Here is a 22,121-nt window from a genome sequence, read left to right on the forward strand (position 1 = left end):
TATTGAGACATATTTCATTAATACGTTGTTTGTTAAGTTACAGAAAGCTCACTAGGACGTGATACAAGGTTCAATCAAGCTCAAAAATTACAGTCTTGAGTGGCTATTTCAGCCTTCAAAACTTGCAAAGTTTGATTCTCTTTGAATCCGAGTATGTACAATAGTGGCTTTTACAGGATACCGGGAAGCAATATTCGTTTTTCCCTTAGTGTTTTCTTTCTCTTCACCACAAATTTACTGATAGTTTTTCTCTAGAAAATCTCTTCTTTTTTTTCTCTCTTTTCGCTGCCCTTTTCTTCGCAACCCATCCCTTCCTTTTATAATGGAGTTCTGGTCTTTCCGGGGAACTGTTGGTTCCCCTGTTTTGCCTTCTTGTGAGCAGAGCCTGTTCCGTGCCTATCACTCGGTAAGTCCCATTTCCCGTTTTTTCTCATTCTTTCCTTCTTTCAGCTCTGATTCTTTTGAAAGTTCCTGATTGGCCACTTTCTTTGGGATGTGCTGAGGTATGCCCTTCTCGGCATCACCGTTTTTTGGCAGTTTCCACATTTCCCTTTTCTTTCCCATCTGGGCGGAATCCTGTTCTGCCAACTTGAAAGCCGCTTGTTATCATTCTTTTTTTTGTGCTTCCCTGTTCTGGTTCCCCGAGGTTTTTTTCTGTCTGTGCCATGAGAGGTCGCTAGGTTCTACTGGCGCTTGTGTTCTTTTGCTTTGTTTCTTATTTTCTTCTTCTGTCTTTTTCTTTTCGAGCTATCCTAGTCTTCCTTTGTCTTTGTGCCTGAAAGGATCCGTGCCTCTTGATGGTTGCTGAGGATCCTAACTTCTTATCCCTTGCTGTAGTTTTCTTTTTTCTTCTGAATGCTTCTTCGTCTGGGCTTCAAGTCTCCTGGGCCTTTTTATTCCTTCGTGGTTCCCCTGCATCTGCTACTTTGGACTTAGCTTGATCTTTTCCTTTTGGGCCTGACTCATTCTTTTGGGCCTCCTTCACTATGATCCTTTTTAGACCTCAACAAAAGTCTAGATATATATAATATATTTAATGTCTAGTCTAGCAAGCATTTTTTTTTTTTTTTGAATTTCACATTCCCTTTTTTCTCACTTAACAATAAATCCAAAAATTAAATGATAATAGGTTCATAAAAAGAAAGAAAGAAATCAAAGTAAATTCTAGAATGTGATTTTTCAAATGAATCAAATCCTTAGTTCTAATTTCACTAAAAATAAATAAAAAGACAAATCCTTCATTTCCACTAGATGAGATTGGAAAGCCTAAAGACCATTTACAGTAAACAGTTATCTCCAACAGAGAATCATCCACAACTAACTAAAACAAGTCTCTTCTCAACCTCTGCCTCTGATACTCATACTGATCCATGAATTCCAAGCGAAAATGGGTAATTAGCATTAAAAAACTAACTATTCAGTTAGTTGGGCCTCAAAGGCTCGATTTTGGAATTTTAGCAACTCGAGCCTCAAAGGCTCGATTTTGGGCCTCTAAATCGAGCCTCTAAGGCTCGGTTTAGGTAGTTTGATGTGGCAAAAATTCAGGCGGTGTCTACATGGAACTCGAGTTTCTGAGACTCCAGTTCCACGTAGACACCACGTCCACACGCTTTAAACTCGAGTCTCTGAGACTCGGTTTACTTAAAGTGAAATCGAGTCTCAGAGACTCGAGTTTCAAATAAGGCATTTTCAAAAATAATGCCTCACTCACCTCACACAAATCACTCTCCACTGTCACTCACCCTCACCCTCTCTCTCACACAGAGCGTAGCGCACTCTCACGCTCTCACTCACTGTCTCACCCTCTCACACACTGATCCATCACTCACTTTCTCCACTCACGCTCTCACTCACCTGCTTCTTCATCTCATTGTTCTCTCAGTCAGTCTCACTCTCAGTCTCAGTCAGCCTTCGCCAAAAGCTTTGATCAAGCCACAGCAAGCTTTAAGTCTACGCAGTCTCTCAAAACTAAAGAAAAAGGTGAGTTTCTTTGTACCCACCGTTCACTGTTTGGTTGCCGAGAAACATGCATGAAAAATTAAAGAAAGTTTGGTTTCACGAAGTTGTTTTCTATTTTGGTTTCTGTATTGAATTTGTAATAAAACTGTTAAACCTGCTAAAAAAGAGCGAAACTTTATTGTGTTTTGAGATTGAATTGGTTTGTGGGTTTGATTTTTTTTGTTTTGTTTTGTTTTATGCTTTGTTCTGTTCGTGGGTTGAACTATTGATATGAGGGAAATTTCATACTCAAATCTTGAACTATGCATTGTTTTGCAGTGATGATGTTAGGGTTTGTTAACTGGGTCTTTGTTAAATTAAAATGTTGATGTTAGGTTTTGTTAAAGTTGATGATTTAGTGTTTAATTTGATCCATGTTACTGAAAGTTTGATGACTTTCTTCTTGGTAAATTTGATAATGTCTTAAACCCCTTTTTATTTTTCTAATTTTGTGAATTCTGCATCTGTGCTCCTTTAAATTTTATTTACATTTAAATATTTCAATTGGGTTGTCATTTTAAATTTTTTTCGCATTTAGTAATTTTAAATTTTCCATATGAAGCGTATGCTTAGTGTAATTGTAATTGGATAATGATCAAAATATACTTATAATAGATTGATTTAAACATTTAGGAGATATTGGAATGGGCTTGTTTGATCTGTTTGATCTGGCATTAGGGTAGCCAAGTATTGGAATGGGCTTGTTTGATCTGTTTGATCTGGCATTACAAAATAAAAGTCTCTCCTCATCAGTTATAGTTTCTAAATCAATTGGGATATCTGCTGGTTCCAGATACTCCTGCACTTTTGCTAAAGCATTCTGAAATGAATGCTTTAGGTGAAATGATTTAGGTGAAATGATTACACCAAACTGATATGAATTTATCAACTAAAATGCAGATCCTTCTTTTTTTTTTTCCATAGTACTAGTAGATCATAGTTTTTCTATTAGTTAACCAATGCTGCATAAGTTTTATAAGTTTCATACCATACTTTACCATAAATAACCACCTTTCCCATCATTCGAAGAACTCTAAATCTAAATTGCAAAAAATCTTGAATTGGTAGTTCAACTTAACATGAAAAGCAATTTGTTTTCACACATGATAAAAATTAGACCCACCAGAACAGCTTGTGTGGCATTATTCCTTCTGTTTAAAAATATCAACTAAGAAAGGATTCTAACATGGGCTATTATGTGCAAGATAACAGAGTACAAGAGGATTCAACCATTTTAAGTCTGAATTGAGCTACAAAAGTAGCAACAAGCACTAACAGGTGATAATTCAACTTGTACCACCAATGTGTAGGGATAACAATGCATACAATGCAGGTTCTTCAAAGAAAAGTTATTAACTTAAAGAGTATTTATGTGTGGAAGCAAAACATAAAAAATTATCTCTCTCTCTCTCTCTCCTTATAATTTTTATTTAATGAATCAGAAAAATACTATTGAAAAACTCAGTTCAAACACCAACACGCAGCTTCAATGCTGCATGTGAAGCAAAGGACAAGAAAGCATAAAAAAACAAACAACTTTGCTAAGATCCTCCATCCCAAATAGATTCTCCACCAAAAAAAAAAAAAAAAAGAGAGAGAGAAACCACCCAAATAGGCTGATCCACATCTTCTAGCTTAATTAGATATAATTTTCTTTGGATGGAGACTAAGTCATCTGGCCTTGCATGATTTCAACACCAGTCAGAACCCTTCAACACATAGCAACCTTGGCATCCATGTTGCTAGCAGAACCATATACTGCTCTGTATCCATATTTTTCATATGCCCCCCATCAGCATGCCACCAATCATGCATAAGGAAAATAAGGATCCCATCCCCAACTGAAACTTCAGATAAGGTCTCGCAAGGCTTCTCAAGCTTAGGATCTTCCTCCAGCCCCAGGTACACTATTGAGGGACCCTAACAACTTAAAAGCTCTTCCCCTTTTGAATGTTATAGTGCACCCAGGTCACACATAAAGAACCTGCTTGTACAAACAAATTCTAATTATGCTTTAGAACGGCTGCCTTATTCCATTCCTCTATCCTTTTCAACCCCAAACCTCCTTTCATTGGCACACAATCCAAGCCCAAAACAACTGTAGCACCCCAACATACTTCTCTCAAATTTTCTACAAAAAGCTACTGAATTCTTGCTCGATAGCTTTTACAAAATTCTAGGCAGTTCAAACAACTATCCAAATAAACATGGATTCTATAGACTACTGATTGAAGGAGCTGAGGTCTTCCTGCCGAGAGATTTTTAGCTGTCCAGATTGATTTTATCAATCAGAGATGATCATGAAAGCTCAATCTCTCTGATATTAATGGGTACCGAAAAAGCAACCTGCTTTCCTTGTACTCCTTGACACTTAGCTGCATAATCATCGTAAAAGCCTCTATTGCAATTGCAAATAGTTAAGTGCACAGAGAGTCACCGTGCCTAAGCTAATTCCTCCCTTTAAAGTAGCCTACTAGACTCCAATTGAGAGCAACATAAAATTTTGGTGTGGTAATGGATTTCTTAACTGTGCAGAAGGAGAACCTTTGGTGATATCACATCTTCTGATCGCCGACGATATTCTCATCTTTTGTAATGCCAATGTTGATCAAATCTAGAGCTTAAGTTGTTTTCTAATTTCCTTTGAAGTAGTTTCAGCTCTTAGAGAGAATTTGTGAGAGATGGTACCAGGAGGAGGAGTAGAAGACCATGAGATATTGGCATAATCTTCTGGGCGCAAACTTGGACGACTCTTTTTTTTTTATAAGTAAGACTTCATTGAAAAAACCGAAAGAGTGCAATGAAGCCAAGTACACAGGCAGTGTACAAAGGATAAAGAGAAATCAAACAAAACGATGCTTGAAAAATTCAACTATCGAGTTACTTGATAGTTGAATTCACTATCAATTTGTTGGAAGACTTCACTAACAAAACGATGTTTTATTGATTCAATTAAATTACTTTGAATTAGGATTAGTTAGATTAGTTTAGATTAGGATGAATGATGAGTCTTATTGATTTATTATAGGAAGTTAGTTTTAACTTTTACTTACACAATTCTTTTATTGTTTGCTTCAAGTGAACCAAGGCTTCCTAATTTGATAAAATGGACCACTTCGAGAGAGTCCAAACCTTCAAGTTTGATAAAACCATGACTGCTCTTTATTCATAAAGGGTCATGGAGGGTGGATAAGTAAGGTCACAAAACAATGAAAAAGTTTCAACCTCTGTACTATATGTCATTCACCTAGGAAAACTAAATGCTTGTCATTGCAAAATATATAAGAGGCTTGAATCCAAAATGATGATATGTATGGTTAAATTCTAACGAATTAAATTATTGGTTTCTTAATCCCATTGGTTTCTTAACTCTGATATGAGTTTTCTCCTATTTTAACTTCTCCGTAGGATTTGATTGGAATTTTGAAAATTAGTTATTTAATTGCTTAGGGGATAAAGTTTTCTTTCAATCCAAGATGGAGGAATCTCCTCACTCATTAGGGGTGGTTTATAATGACATCGTTATGTATTAAATCACATGATTAATTAAATCATTTAATCAAGTTACATGACTATTAAGTTGGTCATGTAACTAAAATTTCCCCCAAACCAATTTAGAGAAAGGGAAAAAATCCCTTTCTTAGGTAGTTAGCATTAAGTTACATTTTTCATAATAGGAAAAAGCTGCTAATTATCACACTATTTAATAACCTTTAATTGGATTAATATTTTGAAAATTCCACAATTGTATTATATATTTTATTTGTTCTTACTATGGACACCTATTTTTGTATTAATAGGATTTTTTTTATTGTCTAATCCATGAACTTATGTTTTATGTATACTTTTAAATGAGATAATAATTAAATTCTAATAATTTTGATATTTAAAACACATAAAAAAAAGTAATTAAGAAATTTACTTATTATGTGGTTGTCATGACATCAATCACAATTATTATGATGTCATTTTTTTTTTTTGGAGAAGAATTATCATGTCAATTTGTAAGCATTTTGTAATAAAATTGATATAAAAAAATTGTTTCTTTCATTCAAAAATTAATTTATTTAGTTGTTGATATGAAATCAATCATATTTATTAATACATTAGTTTCTTTTTTTCTTTTTCTTTTTTTATGTTCCTAAATTACCCTTTAATCTCATGTTTGATAGTAAGTTTATCAAAGCCCTTCATTGTATTGTGGTATTTGTAACTAAGCATTATTCTGTGTGTGATCTTCTTCTAAAAAATAAAAATAAATACAAAAACTGCGTGTGTTCAAAACTGTAACCTTAAAAATAAAATCTTAAGTCTAAAAAGCTTTGTTTCATATTGGCCTCTTTTGGATCAGTCTTTCATCTTTTACTGAATTCTCATTGTACAAACTGGCTTTAGTTGCTCTAACTCATGCCTATATATTTAAGCATATTGTGTGTTCAATTCTGAAACTAACTGCTTATCATTCTTCTTCAGTATGGCTGCTGCAAATGCTGGACGGATTGACTATACACAACCTGGACCCATTGACAACTCGGTGTTGTCACAGCAGGCGAAGCATCGGTCCGAAGCTATTTGGAATGGGCAGGTAAAACACAACACTAAATATTTACTTGTGCACATGCATTTAATCCATACAATGTACACGTATTTGTTGTCATATATTAATCCATGGTTTTGTTATGTGCAGGATCCAGGGTCCATTACCTGCCGTAGCCATAGTTCAGAGTTCTCCAAGCAACCTCCAATGGTGGACGACCGAGTGAGGAACATCATCAACACAGTTGGTTTGGAGGGACTCCTCTGGGTCCTGGGTAGAGAGATTGACAATGGCCTGATAACGGCCTTAGTGGAGCGATGGCGGCCCGAGACTCACACCTTTCACATGCCACATGGTGAGGTTACCATCACATTGCAGGATGTGGAGGTTCTTCTCGGGCTTCCTGTTGATGGTGACGCTATAACAGGGAGCACACAAAAAACTTGGGTGGATGTGTGCCGGGACTTCCTTGGCTTTCGACCTGTAAATCAAAACAACCATAAGCAACTTGATGGGCAGAGGATTCTCATCAACCGGCTTTTGGAGGAAGTTGCTAACCCATTGCCGCCTGATGCTGAAGAGAATCAGCTGCATAAGTACGAACGATGCTACATCCTAGCGCTATTGGGGGACACAATATTCATGGACAAATTCGGCGATAGGGTGCATCTAATGTGGGTGAAGTAGTTGGAAGACCTTCACAACCCACGGAGGTACAGTTGGGGAAGTGCTTGCCTTGCATGGTTGTATCGAGAGCTATGCAGGGCAAGCGAGGACACCAGTCAGATTGGTGGGTGCTTACTGTTGCTCCAGTACTGGGCATGGGCCAGGTTCCCCTATTTGTGCCCGACAGTTAAGTGTGGCCCGCCAGTGGGTGCTTATGGTCCTCCAGTACGTGGTCCACTATCCCTGAAGTAAGTCTCTACCTCATATTGCTATAACATACTGTTATGTGATCATTACCAACCCCACAATCATGTAACTTGATTTTATTTATTGATTTTAAAGGCTTCTAGCAATTTTTTATGTCAACATAACAAAATTTTAAACCGAGGTTCAATGTATATGATTATGTTAATCTACTATAATTTTGTGACTCTCAATATAGCTGGTTTGTGCTTTGTCTTTTAAAAGGGCCGTTTCTTATTCTAGTGATATTATTAATTAGTTTAATATCTTTAAGATTATCTCAGTACTTATATGTGATTACATTATCTTAGTTTTACATTATAGTTTTTACATTATATGTGATTACATTATAGTTTTAAGATTATCTCAGTACTTATTAATCCCTTCTTCTTGATTGTAGGTGGTTGTGGGTCCCAAACAAGAAAAATAGGCCCGTCCACATCTTCAGGGACAGGTATCGCGAGCAACTAGCTTCCATATTGCCAGACCAGGTATGAAAATGCCTTATTTTACGCTTTTACGAACGTCTATATAGGTTTCGTGAACTTTGAAATATAAACATTGTTCCCTAATGTGTTGTGCACTTCTTTTGTGGCTATTGTAGGTGGTGTGGCAGCCATATGAAGCTCATTTTGACGACCTCCTACCGTGGTGCGTTGCAGGGAGGGCCGTATGGACGGCAACGGTTCCGCTTGTATGTTTCCACCTAGTAGAGAGACATACACCAGATTGTGTAGTTCGTCAATTTGGGATGATCCAAGAAATTCCCCTCGATGTTAACACTGACAGAGTGCTTCATGGCATTGATTTGAGGGGGAAGATCGGTGTTAATTGGATGCAGAAACATGCTGTGCATATCCTTGAGTAGGGTAATCGCTTTTATCGGCGTTGTGAAGCAGTGCTTGGTGATATGTCTCTACAGCACAAGTACCACGACTGGTTCAAAAGGGTGACTCGGAGGTTCATCGATAGGCCTGGTGCTGTAATGACTCTGCTGGTAACTTCTCAATGTCTTCTACATCTTACCGTATTTCTTACCATGAAACCACTGTTTAGAGAGCATGATGTTTGTTACTACATTTTTTGCTTAGCACTTCATCTTCCTTTAATTTGCAATTATTAGTAGCAGAACCAATTCAGAACCAACATTTATTTTATTATCGATTGGCATTGTTGATTTCGTATTACATTACTAATATGTGTGGTTTTTCTATGTGCAGATTGAAGGATACGTCCGTTTGTTGAGGCATCACCCAGTGGGCACGGAGGACCACAACGACATTACTGAGGTGCTGACGGCAGTGCAGGCGATGACACGTGTCCAACCTCCTATCCCTGAGGCCCCGATTGAGGAGGCAGCTATGCCTGCCGGCCCAAGCACAAGCATAGCTCCGGCCGGATGTCAATCTCGTCCGCCTGTTGCTACCTCTCAGCTTGTCCCTACCCCCGATCCCTCTCCATCCACCCCACATGCATCCGCCAGCCCCACCATCCCTTCATCCACCCCACATCCATCCCGACATCCATCCCCTACCGCCACCATCCCTTCACCCAACCCACATCTAGCTCCTACGCCCACCATCCCTTCACCTAGCCCACATCCAGCCCCTACGCCCACCATCCCTTCACCCACCCCACATCCATCTCCTTGCCCCACCATCCCTCCACCCACCCCACTTCCTTGTCCTGGGTCTGACGTTCGTCCACCCACCCCACAGTCATTTCTTCAGCTGTCACCCATTCCATCCTTTGACCTGGGTATTAATCTAACCCCACCTGACATGCAGCAGGAGCCACCCTCCCATAGTTCGTTTAGTACCCCTTTTTCAGCCATTGACCCACCCCATGTTCAGGCTAAGCAGGCGGTTGGGTTACCTACAGCGGCTGAAGGTCGGCCTAAACGCATATCAAAGGCACCTCCGTGTGGGACAGGGGGCACAAACATGGACACAATGTTAGGCCCGAGGCATCTGACGAAGGACATGCAAGACCTCCTTCTCATTATACGAGACGGCGTAAAATTCAAAAAAGGTATCTGAAAGCTTAATGTGAAACAACACACTTTATTCCATTATTATTTCTCTTTTCACATTTCAATAAGATTATTTATGTTTTCAATATGGTTTGAACGCACATTATTGGAACTAGGTGAATGCCTCAAATAAGGACATTAGCTGGAGGTAGATATTCCAATATGGTGATTACTTTGGCATTACCGTTGCTGGTTATCCAGGTTTATTTTCTTCTTTTGTTTTTGTGTTTTTTGCTTGATTCTTTTGTTTCTGCTGCTTAATAATATTTGGTCTCTGCAGAGGCACATCCCGATGTGATCGGAGAAAATGGGTTGGCTACACTCAAAGCTTATCTAAATGATCTTGCTTATCTCAAGCAGAAGGTAACACCAACACCACTCTCTTTATATTATATTATATATATATTCTGCTTTTTGTTTGTACTACATTCACACTTCTAGTATATGATGTAATTAATTAATGGTTGATTCAAGAATTTTTAAGAAAAAAAAGAAAGTGAAATGAATTTATTTATTTTTATTAATAAAATGTTCTCTTGTGCTTATGTTTTGGTGTTTTTTATTTGTTTGGCTGACTTGAAATCTCAATACACTTATCATTCTGGAGTACTACTACAAGCTCCTAATAAAAAAAAATTGATCATTTTATTTTGAGAATTGAGAAATTTGGGATTTGATAACCAAGTCATGGAACATTGAGAAAAAATTAGAATTTTTCAATGAATCGAGTGGGTAATGTGCAACTTTTTAAATCATAGGTAGGCAAGGTGCAAATGTGCTACACCACCTGCCCGGGGGGGGTAATCTATAATTATATCTGTTATTTATCATTATTTTAGAAGTAATCATGAGTTATTAGTAATACCATGTAATTTATTTTCCTGAATAAGTGTTTTTTTAATGCATGTTATGTTTTGTTTTCCTGTTTATTCTACTTAATGATATCTTGCTGCAGGTTTCTAAAGGCAAGGAAGTTTGACATGGATAAAACTCTCTATATGTGGGTTGAAATGCTTAACTGGAGGAAAGAATTTGGAGTAGATTCTATTCTAAAGGTAATATGTCATCAGGATTTCTCCTAAATATGAATTTGATAAGAAGAATGGTCTAACATATAGAAGCTAAAGAGTCTTGGCCAATGTTAGGATTCAGAATGGGCAGTCAAGGCATGTTGTTTTGGTTGGGATTAAACCTTTGTAGTATTTTTGTTGAAATTTTTTCCTGAACTACCTGTTGTATTAGTAGTAATTTATAATAATGTTTCCAATTCTTACAGATTCTGCATTGTAATGACTTATGTCTAGGATTTTGTATATGATGAATACGAAGAAGTTCGGCGTTGGTATCCACATGGCTACCATGGTGTAGACAAAGCGGGGCGACCTGTTTATATTGAAAGACTTGGTAAAATTGAACTCAGCAAGCTGATGAATGTCACTACTGTGGACCGGTTTTTAGAGTATCATGTTCAGGGGTTTGAGAAGGTCTTCAGTGAGAAGTTCCCAGCATGTTCCATTGCAGCCAAGAGACACATAGATTCTACAACGACAGTACTGGACGTGCAAGGGCTGGTAATTTGAGCTTACTATTGTATCTATTTCACCTCTGCATATGTTTGTACAATATCATTGCTTCTCATTGCTCCGTTTCTTTTTATTTTTTGCAGAATTGGGTTAGCTTTGGCAAGGTTGCCCATGATCTTGTTATGCACATGCAGAAAATTGATGGTGATAACTATCCTGAGGTGGTTTAATAGCATATGAAACTAAAGAAATATAGTATGTGAATTCTTGGATTATGAATCTGCAAATCATTTCTGATATTAGCATTTTTTTTACAGACATTACATCAGATGTTCATTGTTAATGCTGGTAGTGGGTTCAAACTACTATGGAATACAGCAAAAAGCTTTCTAGACCCAAGGACCACTTCGAAGATACATGTACAAGTTCTTTTGTTATATTCGTGTTTTTTTGCTTATGGAGACTATATGAACTCATCAATAGTTGTTCTTTCACTAATTCCACAGGTTTTAGGCAGCAGATTCCATAGTAAGTTGTTGGAGGCTATAGACTCAAGGTTTGGGATTCCTTCTTGACTTTTACCATTTACCATAGTATTTTTGGTATTTAATTACAAGCATACTGTTATTATTACTCATTACAAAAATTATTTGAACATCTATCTGCTAAAACAGCCAACTACCAGATTTTCTTGGTGGAACTTGCTCATGCCCAAATGAAGGTGGGTGTCTTAGATCTGACAAGGGGCCTTGGAATGATCGAGAAATAGTGAAAGTAAGTTCCTAGTCAGTTGACAAAACTGTTCATTACTAATATTGATATCTGAGGAGATGTCAATGTCAAACCAATGCCATCTCTAAAATCTTGAATCATCCTTTGTCACTTCTATTTACAGCTGGTACATGCTGGAGAAGCAATGTATCTAAGAAGAGTTAAAACTTAAAAGTTCCTCTGATCATGATGATTTTTCCTCCAAGGTGACTTAAGTTTTCACACTGTCTTCTATCATCTTCCTAGTCATATATTGTTTTCTCACATTATTATTTATTTTTAAAGGTTTCACATGGTGAAATATCTGCTGCTGGGTCAAAATTACTCAAGACAACAAGTGCTTCTGGCGTCAGGCAGAAAATGCCAGTTGGTCATGAAATGAGTGTGCTTGAAGTTAGTTTTCTTTGTCCTTCCTGGTTACTGTATTAGCCTTTGTTTTACTGAACTGATCTTAATAGTGCGTAACTATTAGTAATTCCTTTCTCAGCCTTTTGGCTAAGATCAAGTGTAATGGTGCTTAACTAATAGTCTCTATTTATTATCTCCCAATGAAGATATTCTGATGTAGGACAAATTCAATAAGATTAGAAAATAAAAATAAACCTAGGAATCATCGCCTGTCTATGTTGACTCCAGTAGATCCATTTATATGCATAACATAACAGGTTGTGGCCCTCTCTCACTTGCTCGCTAGCACAGTTTAAGGGATGGGAGTAAATGAGGTGAAAATTTGCTCCCCAGAAGAATGAATTATTGTTGCTTACCAAAAAAAAAATGAACAACCATCTTATGTGTATACAGTAGTCCTTGTGACAGCCAAATGTGTGGAGATAAAATGTTGAGTGAGTGGCTGGGAGAAGCAGTTGACTTTTGTGCAGATAACTCTTTTTTATAAATTCATTTTCTTTTCACTCTCTCTAAAAAATTTCAAACTCATTTATTCTTTTATTAATTTAATGTCAATTTGTGTGTGTATGAGTGTAGCTTCACAAACTCTCTTTAGTCTTTATCAATCTCCCAAATTAAAATATATTCAACTTGATTGTCTCAATGTCCATGCAGATTATTTATAAAATAAAACTTCCTGGACCAGCAATCTTAGGTGAGGGAAAGCCAGAAAATCAGAACCATGCCATTATATTTACACGTGGTGAAGGCTTGCAAACAATAGATATGAACCAGGTATATTTATTATTAAATCTAAATATACATCCTACCTTCTCTCTTAACATATATCAGTTGGTTAAAGTGTCTATTTCTTAGGATAACTACATGGAGGAAGCATTAAAAATGAGGAATTTGCTTCAAGAATTTCTTAAAAAGCATGATGGTGTGAGGCACCATACAATTCTTGGGCTTAGGGAACATATATTTACTGGAAGGTTGGTACCTTGATGTTATCAGATGAGTCGTTTGTCTTTGGAATTAATTCCTCATACAATTAATTCCTCATGATGTTTAAATCCTACGTGTTGAGTCCCACTTGATATGGGGGAGTTTGGGCCCACATATGAGACAGAGTGTTAGAATTTTAGTTAAGTGATTGAATTCATTATTTCCTAGCTTAAACTTTTGGGAAAATTGGTAATTTATAAACAGAGAGAGAGAGAGAGAGAGAGAGAGAGTACCTGTTCTAGTCAAAGTAATTATGTATATATCTCACAGACTACTGTATGACTCTTTCTAGGTGGGGATTCAATCACATGCAGTGGATATTAGTGCAGCTACTTGAACGTGAGAGGTAGGGTCCAAGGAAACTGATGAAAAGGCTGATGAGGTTCTAAAGTAGGATATTTTGGATTGTTGGACGCCAGAAAATCACTACGGATGGACTGAATCTAAGTGTTAAACATTTCTAGATTTAGACCATCTGTAATGATTTTCTAGAGTCCAACAGTCCAAGTTATCCAACTTTAGAACCTCATTAGTCTTTTCATCAGTTTCCTTGGACCCTACCTCTCACGTTCAAGTAGCTTGAAGATATCACCAAGATAACTCCATCAACAAGAGTTGCTCTCCGTAATGACAGTTATGTGCTTCATTTAATCTTGCCAAGCAAAGTTGATCCATTGGTCAACCTCATGAAAGTTGAAAAGGTTCCAGATTCCACATATGACATGATTGGCGGTCTTGACCAACAAATTAAAGAGATAAAGGAGGTTTGCCTCGTGTACCCTTTTATTTTATGCATTTAAACTCCAATGCTTATTGTGTCTCCATATTACTTCCTTGATTAGGGAGGCATATTAGGTTGTAAATCATACACTCTTTTAAACTAAGCATTTTGGATATCAACTTCTCTTTCTCTTTGGCAAGGAACATGCTCCATCAATCATATTTATGGATGAAATAGACAGTATTGGATCTGCTCGAATGGAATCTGGTAGTGGCAATGGTGACAGTGAAGTGCAGCGGACTATGCTGGAGCTTCTCAATCAGCTGGATGGATTTGAAGCATCAAATAAAATAAAGGTATTGTGTGTGTTTTCATTATGCAAATTGGGTTGTTTAGTTTTTGGTACTTTTCTTTATTGAGACCTCAACTATTTAAACAGATTCATCTCTTATTGTAAGTATTTGGCAAGCATGTCAAAATATTGTTCATTCTTGTAAAGATTGCCAGTATTTTATTCAATTTAAACAATCTCAACTCTTTTGGATGGATTTGGACAGAATGATAAGTATAGTCTTGTTAATTCCATAACGAGCTATTGCACTGGGCTATTAAAGTCTTCAGAAGTGAAAGATTGTGTGTTTTCTTTGTCCATAATCATATTGTCACACATTTTTTCATTTTTTTTTTTGCAGGCTGTGTGCACAGAAGCTGGGATGTTTGCTCTGAGGGAGAGGAGGGTTGATGTAACACAAGAAGATTTTGAGATGGTAGTGGCAAAGGTAATGAAGAAGGAGACCGAGAAAAACATGTCATTGCAGAAGCTATGGAAGTAGTGTGTCTCCATGTTAATGTTTTGTTTCACTCCACCACCCTTTGAGCCATTGATCCATGGCTTTGTTCTTCACACACAGCCAATAGTTCTGTTCTTTGTATGGATATAAAAAACAGGGCGGGGGTGCCTACACTTTGTTGAAGTTTTTTAAATACCACTGGCATCTCTGTTTATTTTGTTAAATATTCTTTTGTGATACATTTTTATGTAATATGTGTTTTACTTCAAGTATCTGACAAGAATGTTCGTAGACAATGACTGTCAATCTTTTATCAATCTATTGGTTAGACGACCGGAATGATTAATAAAAATTATTTCCTCTAGTGGACAAGCACATGTGGCTTAGTTTTCTGGGCATGTGTAGCTGTAGCATGGGACATAGCACTCAGGGATCAATGATACCATGTAGTGGTTGTAAATGAGCTAATTAGAGTTAGAACTTCAATTATATTCAAAATAAAATGAAAAGAACAAGTTTGAACTTTTAATATTCCACTCAATTTTCTTGCTTATAGTTTGTGCATTACAATGTGATATGAAATTATACTGAATGTGTGCTTTTTGTGTATTGTTGGATTGTGAAGACATGAGATGTTGATTTTCTTTTCTTTTTCTTTTTCTTTTTTTTTTTTTTTTTGGATTTACAGGGTTGGGTTACTTAGATGTTGGCAGTTGAAAACAAAAAAACCAGATTGTATAATTTTATTTTGTTTATTTTCAGTTATATTTTTGGATTTACAAGGTATTTACTCCTCGATGTTGGCGGTTTAGTAGAAAACAACCAGAGTACAAGGAAGAGCATTTTTTTTTGTTTATTTTTCTTGTAGAATCAAATTTCCATCTTTAGTACGTATCGAATTAGAAAAAATAAAAATAATGAATTTATAATTTTATATATATAAGAAAAAAGATATTTAATATATTTTGATTTAATGTGCTAATACTGCTATATATATATATATATATATATTTGTGTGTGATATAAGAGTAATAAAGGAAAAAAAGAACCTGTATTATTATTCTTCTTCTTGGTCACAACGTGCATTTTTTTTTTCTGTCTTTTTTTCATTTTTTTGGAGAAGGATGCTTTATTCATTTAGATAAATGTGGTACATTTAAAAAAACTATTGGGGACGAATAGTTTAAATTTATCTGTACTTGAAATTACCTGAAATTAGTTCCCAAATTGGGTAATAAAAAAAAAAAAAAACCAAAACAAAATCACAGTAGAACTCAAGTATCTTATACTCGATTTCCATAAATAGAAATCGAGTCTCTAAGACTCGATTTCTATTTATGCAAACCGACTATAAGATACTTGAGTTCTACTGGGATTTTTTTTTTTTTTTTTTTTTTTTTTTTTTGCTGCAGGTCATGGGACCAGAATTAGTTCTCAAATTGGGGTAAAAAAAAAAAAAAAAAATCCCAGTAGAACTCGAGTATTTTATACTCGGTTTCCATAAATAGAAATCGAGTCTTAGAGACTCGATTTCTATTTATGGAAATCGAGGATAAGATACTCGAGTTCTATGGGATGTTTTTTTTTTTTTTTGCCGGAGGTATTCACAGCATGGGACCAGAATTACTTTTCCCCTGCAGTAGATTTTCCAGGGTCTAGAACACATCAAACAACTACATACAAGCATATGATAGGCAAAGGGAGCATACATTAAAATTCTACAACCAAATTAAAACAGTAACTATTCAATAAAATTATAGTTGCCCTCTTACCACACAATGGCAGTTCAATACTAGAAGGGCCTTGTGGTTGAACTTGCCAAAGTAATATCATTGTTCGTATTATAGGAAAAAGCTGCATCACGCAACTAATGTAACGAGTACAATGGATAGCAAATAATTCAATTATCCGTAATTTACAACAATAAACAAAATAACAACTAAGTTAATACAATATAGTCTACATATTCGCCTAGCGAAAGCTCCATACTGATATAACATATTATACATAGTCACCTAACACTTGTCCATACTGATACAACATACTCTACATAATCACCTAGCACTTGTCCATACAGAAGATAACGACAAGTCTCACGTACAATGTCACTTACGAAAATCAAATCTCCGCTTGCCTGACAAACATTAAATACGGTTATTAGTTTCCAAATGCAAAGAACAAAAACCAAATGACATTCTGAGTATATTATATAAAAACAGTGACGGCACTTGCCTAGTTCATAGCACTACCACTTGTCAAAGCCCCACGGGAATTGGGACAGCATCTGCGGTTATGCCCCTCTTGATGGCACACTCCACATCGTTGCCTCGGTTGAATCTCCCTTAAGTCCGGATCTTCCCTCCGGCTTCCCCGTTCTCGCCGTACCCCATCCATTTCATTCCTTATTCTTGACATCGTAGGACGACCTTTGGCCCGCAACAATTGAAAGTTCAAAAACGTGTATAAACACTTTTGAACGTTTAGACCCCCAAAAATAAACTTAACCAACACAAGCAATATGTCAAACAACAAGTGTGCGGAAACTTAACATATGCTATAATGTGAAATAGGTTAAATACTATCTAAGCCATAACATAATAAAATCACAGCAGATAATATAAAGGCAAAGATAGAGAGGAAGGAAGATGCAAACACAAAGACAACACGCGATGTGTTATCGAAGAGGAAACCGAAGACCTCGGCGAAAAACCTCTCCGCCGCCCTTCAAGCGGTAATCAATCCACTAGAAAATACAGTTGGGATACAAGGACAACAATAGACCCTCCAAGCCTAATCTACCCAGTGCACCTAAGCCCTCCAAGCTTCTTGCTCCAACGAGGTTGCGCCGAACCTTTTTCTTTTCTAGCTTTCCGGATTCCGCTACTACACCGTAGCATCAACCAATGAAGATTGGCTCCTTCCTAACTGCTTCCCAGAACTCCAAACGACTGTCTCACAGAGATGATAATGGTGAGAACCAGGTTTGGTATAATGCCTCTCAAGGATTTGACAATGGAGAGGAAGAGAGTGAGGGAATTTGATGAGACTCTAAGGTAGAGATTGTGGGTGAAACAATCTGGTTTTTCTTTAGGGTTTCTCTCTCAAAATTCTCTCTGGAAGCTCTCTTTCAATCGTGGATTAAAAGGGTATTTATACTGGAGTGAAGAGGAATGCGAAACGTCAGGTTTTTCCAAAACAGGGGTGGCTCGCGGCTTGACTAAGTCGCGAGTTCCAATCGCGAGTTAACCGTATGGCCAGTTGTCCTGTTTTGTCCTGTAGTGCTCCAGCTAGCATGACTGTTCATCTTCCAGCATGCTTGGCACGTGTGCATCTTCTGGCGGGTTGAAGCCGCGAGTCCACCCGCGAGTCCCAGCCGCGACACTCTGTTTTCTTGCACACTCTTGAGCAAACTTCACTCTATCTCACTCACTACCCTTACAACAATCCCACCTAAATACAGGGTTACTAAATGCTGAATTACAAGCAAATTTGGCACGGAATAAAGCCAATTAGATGGTTGAATAAATTCAACCTTACAACAATTTTAGGTCAGGCACCCACCGTGGTCCGTGAACGTCTGTCCATAATGACTCTGACTTTGGCACCACAAAATTATGTGAATATGTGAGAATGGCATTGTTCAGACTGTAACATGGGTCAATATAGCTGGGCGCATCGAGATGCAGACCTTTAAGAACTTTAATTGCATGTGAATAAGGGATCTTCAAGTTTTGCTACTTTCCGCAACCACAAGTTCTATCAAATATGCGCACATCATGACTGTGATTTCCCCCTCCAGCTCTATGGTCGTTATACAGGGTAACCACTTGATATATACCCTCTGCATAATTATAATTCCTCAGAGTGTGTCCTGCAATTTTCTGCTCATTTTTGTCATAGATCTCCATTGCATAATCACTCCACACCTTACCTCGAGAGAGATCAGAAGTAATTTGTTTATGTCGATCGTGGAAATATGCAACAAGTTTAAAAAAAGTGAACTCAACCATTGCAGCAATGGGCAAACCGCGGGCACCTTTAAGTACCCCATTAAAGCACTCAGAGATATTGGTTGTCATTGCCCCGTAACGTCTTCCACCATCATGTAACTGGGTCCATTTGTCCAGATCCTCACTCATTAGATATGTGTATGGCATATAACGTGTAATCCGGCGATCAGTAGGGTCTACACCCCTCAGTAAATTAATCTCGGCCTCCTTAATGGTTTGCATTATGGACACAAATTTAGCATTATGAGTCGCATATCCAGCTTTCAAGGCCAAAGCCTTTAGAGTCGGGTTATCAAAGTGTGTGTTGAAGTTGCTAGCAACATGTCAAAGGCAATATCGATGATATACCCGTTCTCTTCCGTCTTGCCCTCTAGGCCACTCTCGAATGGCACATTTGATACATTTATGTCGGTCAGAAATAATGCAAATGTCCTTGTTAGGTATAACACGCTCTATCGAAGTCCTAAGACACTCTAAAAATCACCCCCAACTAGGCCCTGACTCCTTGTCCGCAACAGCAAAGGCGATAGGCAAAACCTTTTGGTTAGCATCGGTTGCCATTGCAATCATCAATGCCCCTTTGTATTTACCATATAAATGAGTTCCATCAATACTGATCACTGGCCTGCAATACTGGAATGCAGCAATGCATGGAGCGAATGCCCAATATACATAGCGCAGTAACGTAGTACCTTCTAATGGCTTCGGTATGGTGTGATAGCTGTACTGGGTACCCGAATCCTGATCCAAGTATGCCAACAACAACTTTCGCAACCTTTGGTAAGACTCCTCCCAATCCCCAAAAATCTTAGCAATTGCCTTTTGTTTTGCGTCCCATACTTTATAGTAAGAAAGCTCATAATCATACTTAGTACGTATGATCTCCCAAAGCTCATCAATAGTAGCAGTGTGCTTTTTTCGCAATCTTCCTACAATTTCTGATGCAACAAAATTAGAATCCATCATTCTACCATCTCTTCGCAGCCTAAAGGATATACAACTGTGTGGACCCACATAAGACGTGACTATCCACAGACCATTGAATTTAGGCTTCATGTATGCCCCAACGTACCACTTGCAGTTGTCGTCAACGCATGCAGCGCACAATTGAGTTGTGGTCGACCTTTGGATGGAGAAATTTCTATTATCCTTTGCTGCGTATATTATCAATGCACGCTTCACCGCAACTTTATTTGCAAAAGTCAACCCTTTACAAAAATGCATCCCATCTTTCCAAGTACAAAGAAATGGTATCTGAAGACGTGAAGGATTAACCATATCTTCCCAAGTATTTGCGTAGAATGAGTCCGCAGGAGGTCTGTAGCCAGTGGTCGTATCTGTATCATGCTGGACACCAATATCATCATCATCTGCATCACCTTCATCATGGTACTCCATATTTTCCTCTTCAAAATTAGGAACGACTTCATGCTCATCCACATCGTTCTCAAAGTCACCTTGCTCAATCCTCTCTTCATACTGATCAATATCATCATTATTTTCACCATCATTCGCAGCATGATCTTCGTCTTCGTCTTCCTCCTCTAAATGTGTCTCTTGAGAGTAGAGGGTTTCACCAATATTCGCAACATAATCTTGAGATGGGAGCGTATAACCTCCCATTGCATACCCTCCCATTGTAGTGCATCCATCATCTAGGGCTGTAAATTGTAAAGCCGTAGATGTTTGTTGCACCACCTCAGTAGTGTTGTCTACACCCGCCTCCAAACTTACATACAACTCAGCAGCATTTACTTGGGACATTTTCTGGATCCTATTAAACATCATCTTTACATGTTTATCTTCTTTAATCGCCATATACCCGTAATTTATCCGTTCATGAAGGACTTCTTGTGGGTAACGATAAATAATCTTGATGTCATACCAAGCAGGGTTCAATTTCAATTCGTCCATTATTTTCCTCTTCAAATCAGTCAACGTCTTCAACTTACGACGTAACATCATGTAGTAGCATTCGATACCCTCCCCTCTAAATGGGAATCCGTCAATCCCTTCAGGATTGTAAAGGGGTCCACCGAAGTATACATTTATGTCAATATTCTTCAAAAATTGTGAACCTATTAGAGAGCCAAGTAAATTTATGTTAGTGACATATTTGATCTCTTTCATTTAACATCAATTACAAAATCTTTTCTATCTACTCAAAGTACAAGAATCACAACTTCTAAAAGTGTAACAATTGCATATACTCACCCCACATCACATACAAACACACTCAATCATTATAATTTCATACTCAAACAAATAAAAAAATTAAAGACAAAACTCACCCCCATTACAAAATTGAAACTCAGCTCTAACAAAAATATAAATAAAAATATCAAACCAAACAACAAAAGTCATGAGGATGTGCAAATGAATGAGTGCAATTATGTAACAACATCATTCAAGTAATTTTAAATTAATGTCATACCCTATTACACTACTATTGATGAAATAACATAGAGCAGGGTTCATCAGACAAACAAAAAAAAAAAAAAAAAAAAAAACACTAGTGTGAATATAATCATGATCAATCAAATTAGACATATCATCTAATTTCAAAATCAAGGCATTAATATACAATCAAATATACCAGATGTGATATACAAACTCAAATTTCATCCAAATTATGGAGAAAGGAAGCAGATAACTTCAAAATCTAAAGCAATAATGATAAAGCCTAATTATCAGCACAAGATTTGGTAACTAAGGTAAAACACTAAATCTTGAAAGGAAAAACAACTCTAGGGATTTAACTTCTAAAGGTTTAAGGCTTAAGGTGTTATCAAGAATTCTAATAACTTGTTTTTTTGGATCACAGCACATAGATGAGTTTTTTTATTTTTTTTCCCAAGTTTTTTATTTTATTTTATTTTTTGTTTCTAAATTAAGTAAGAGAAAGGCTTCAAGATCTTCATTTCGTGACTGCCCTCTCTGACGAAAAAGTTGCTGTTTTGTGCCTTGTATACGTTTTTTACATTTTCTACAAATGAGAATTCACAACCTAAAAATTTGCATAGGAACAAGAACATTTTACTCAAGTGAAAATATTGAAGAAAATATAGTTTTGCCAATTTCAAACGGTCGCATCTCACTTATTTAAAATCACCATTGAATCAAATTATATTCGTTTTGAAGTCCTATATGCCTACTTTTCAATGAAATAATTTTCACTGCAAAATTCATTATATATAGATGGAGAAAAAGCTATGAACAAAAAATCATCAACTTGTCATATTTTGATAGACTCAGCATCTTTTAACAGCTTTCGAACTATATGCCTAAGTTTTTAAATTTTTAAACATTTGTCCACAATGGGCGAAGTAGCCAGCCGCCAGGTTCACATATCCATTATTGGGTAGAAGAATTTGTGTGCAAGATTGAATAAGAGAGAAAAAGAAGAAAATCTCCCTCCATATTTGGAACCTATG

The 22,121-nt window shown here is 37.0% G+C and overlaps 3 protein-coding genes and 1 pseudogene across 3 annotated transcripts in view; 3 read left to right on the top strand and 1 right to left on the bottom strand.

Annotated features, from left to right (window-relative positions):
* Nucleotides 1–22,121, top strand: part of LOC126698739 (uncharacterized) — an 81,451-nt gene that overhangs the window by 39,383 nt on the left and 19,947 nt on the right. The gene's annotated exons all lie outside the window — the stretch shown is intronic.
* Nucleotides 1–22,121, bottom strand: part of LOC126698738 (alcohol dehydrogenase-like) — an 80,194-nt gene that overhangs the window by 32,747 nt on the left and 25,326 nt on the right. The gene's annotated exons all lie outside the window — the stretch shown is intronic.
* Nucleotides 1,269–22,121, top strand: part of LOC126698735 (pentatricopeptide repeat-containing protein At5g48910-like) — a 52,761-nt gene continuing 31,908 nt past the window's right edge. The window contains exon 1 of the mRNA XM_050396152.1: nucleotides 1,269–1,343. The gene's annotated coding sequence lies outside the window, so the exon portion shown is untranslated. The remainder of the gene's footprint in view (nucleotides 1,344–22,121) is intronic.
* On the top strand, nucleotides 12,131–14,949 carry LOC126701120 (26S proteasome regulatory subunit 8 homolog A-like; annotated as a pseudogene).

This window comes from Quercus robur, chromosome 9, assembly GCF_932294415.1.
Source record: "Quercus robur chromosome 9, dhQueRobu3.1, whole genome shotgun sequence".
Classification (NCBI taxonomy): Eukaryota; Viridiplantae; Streptophyta; class Magnoliopsida; order Fagales; family Fagaceae; genus Quercus; species Quercus robur.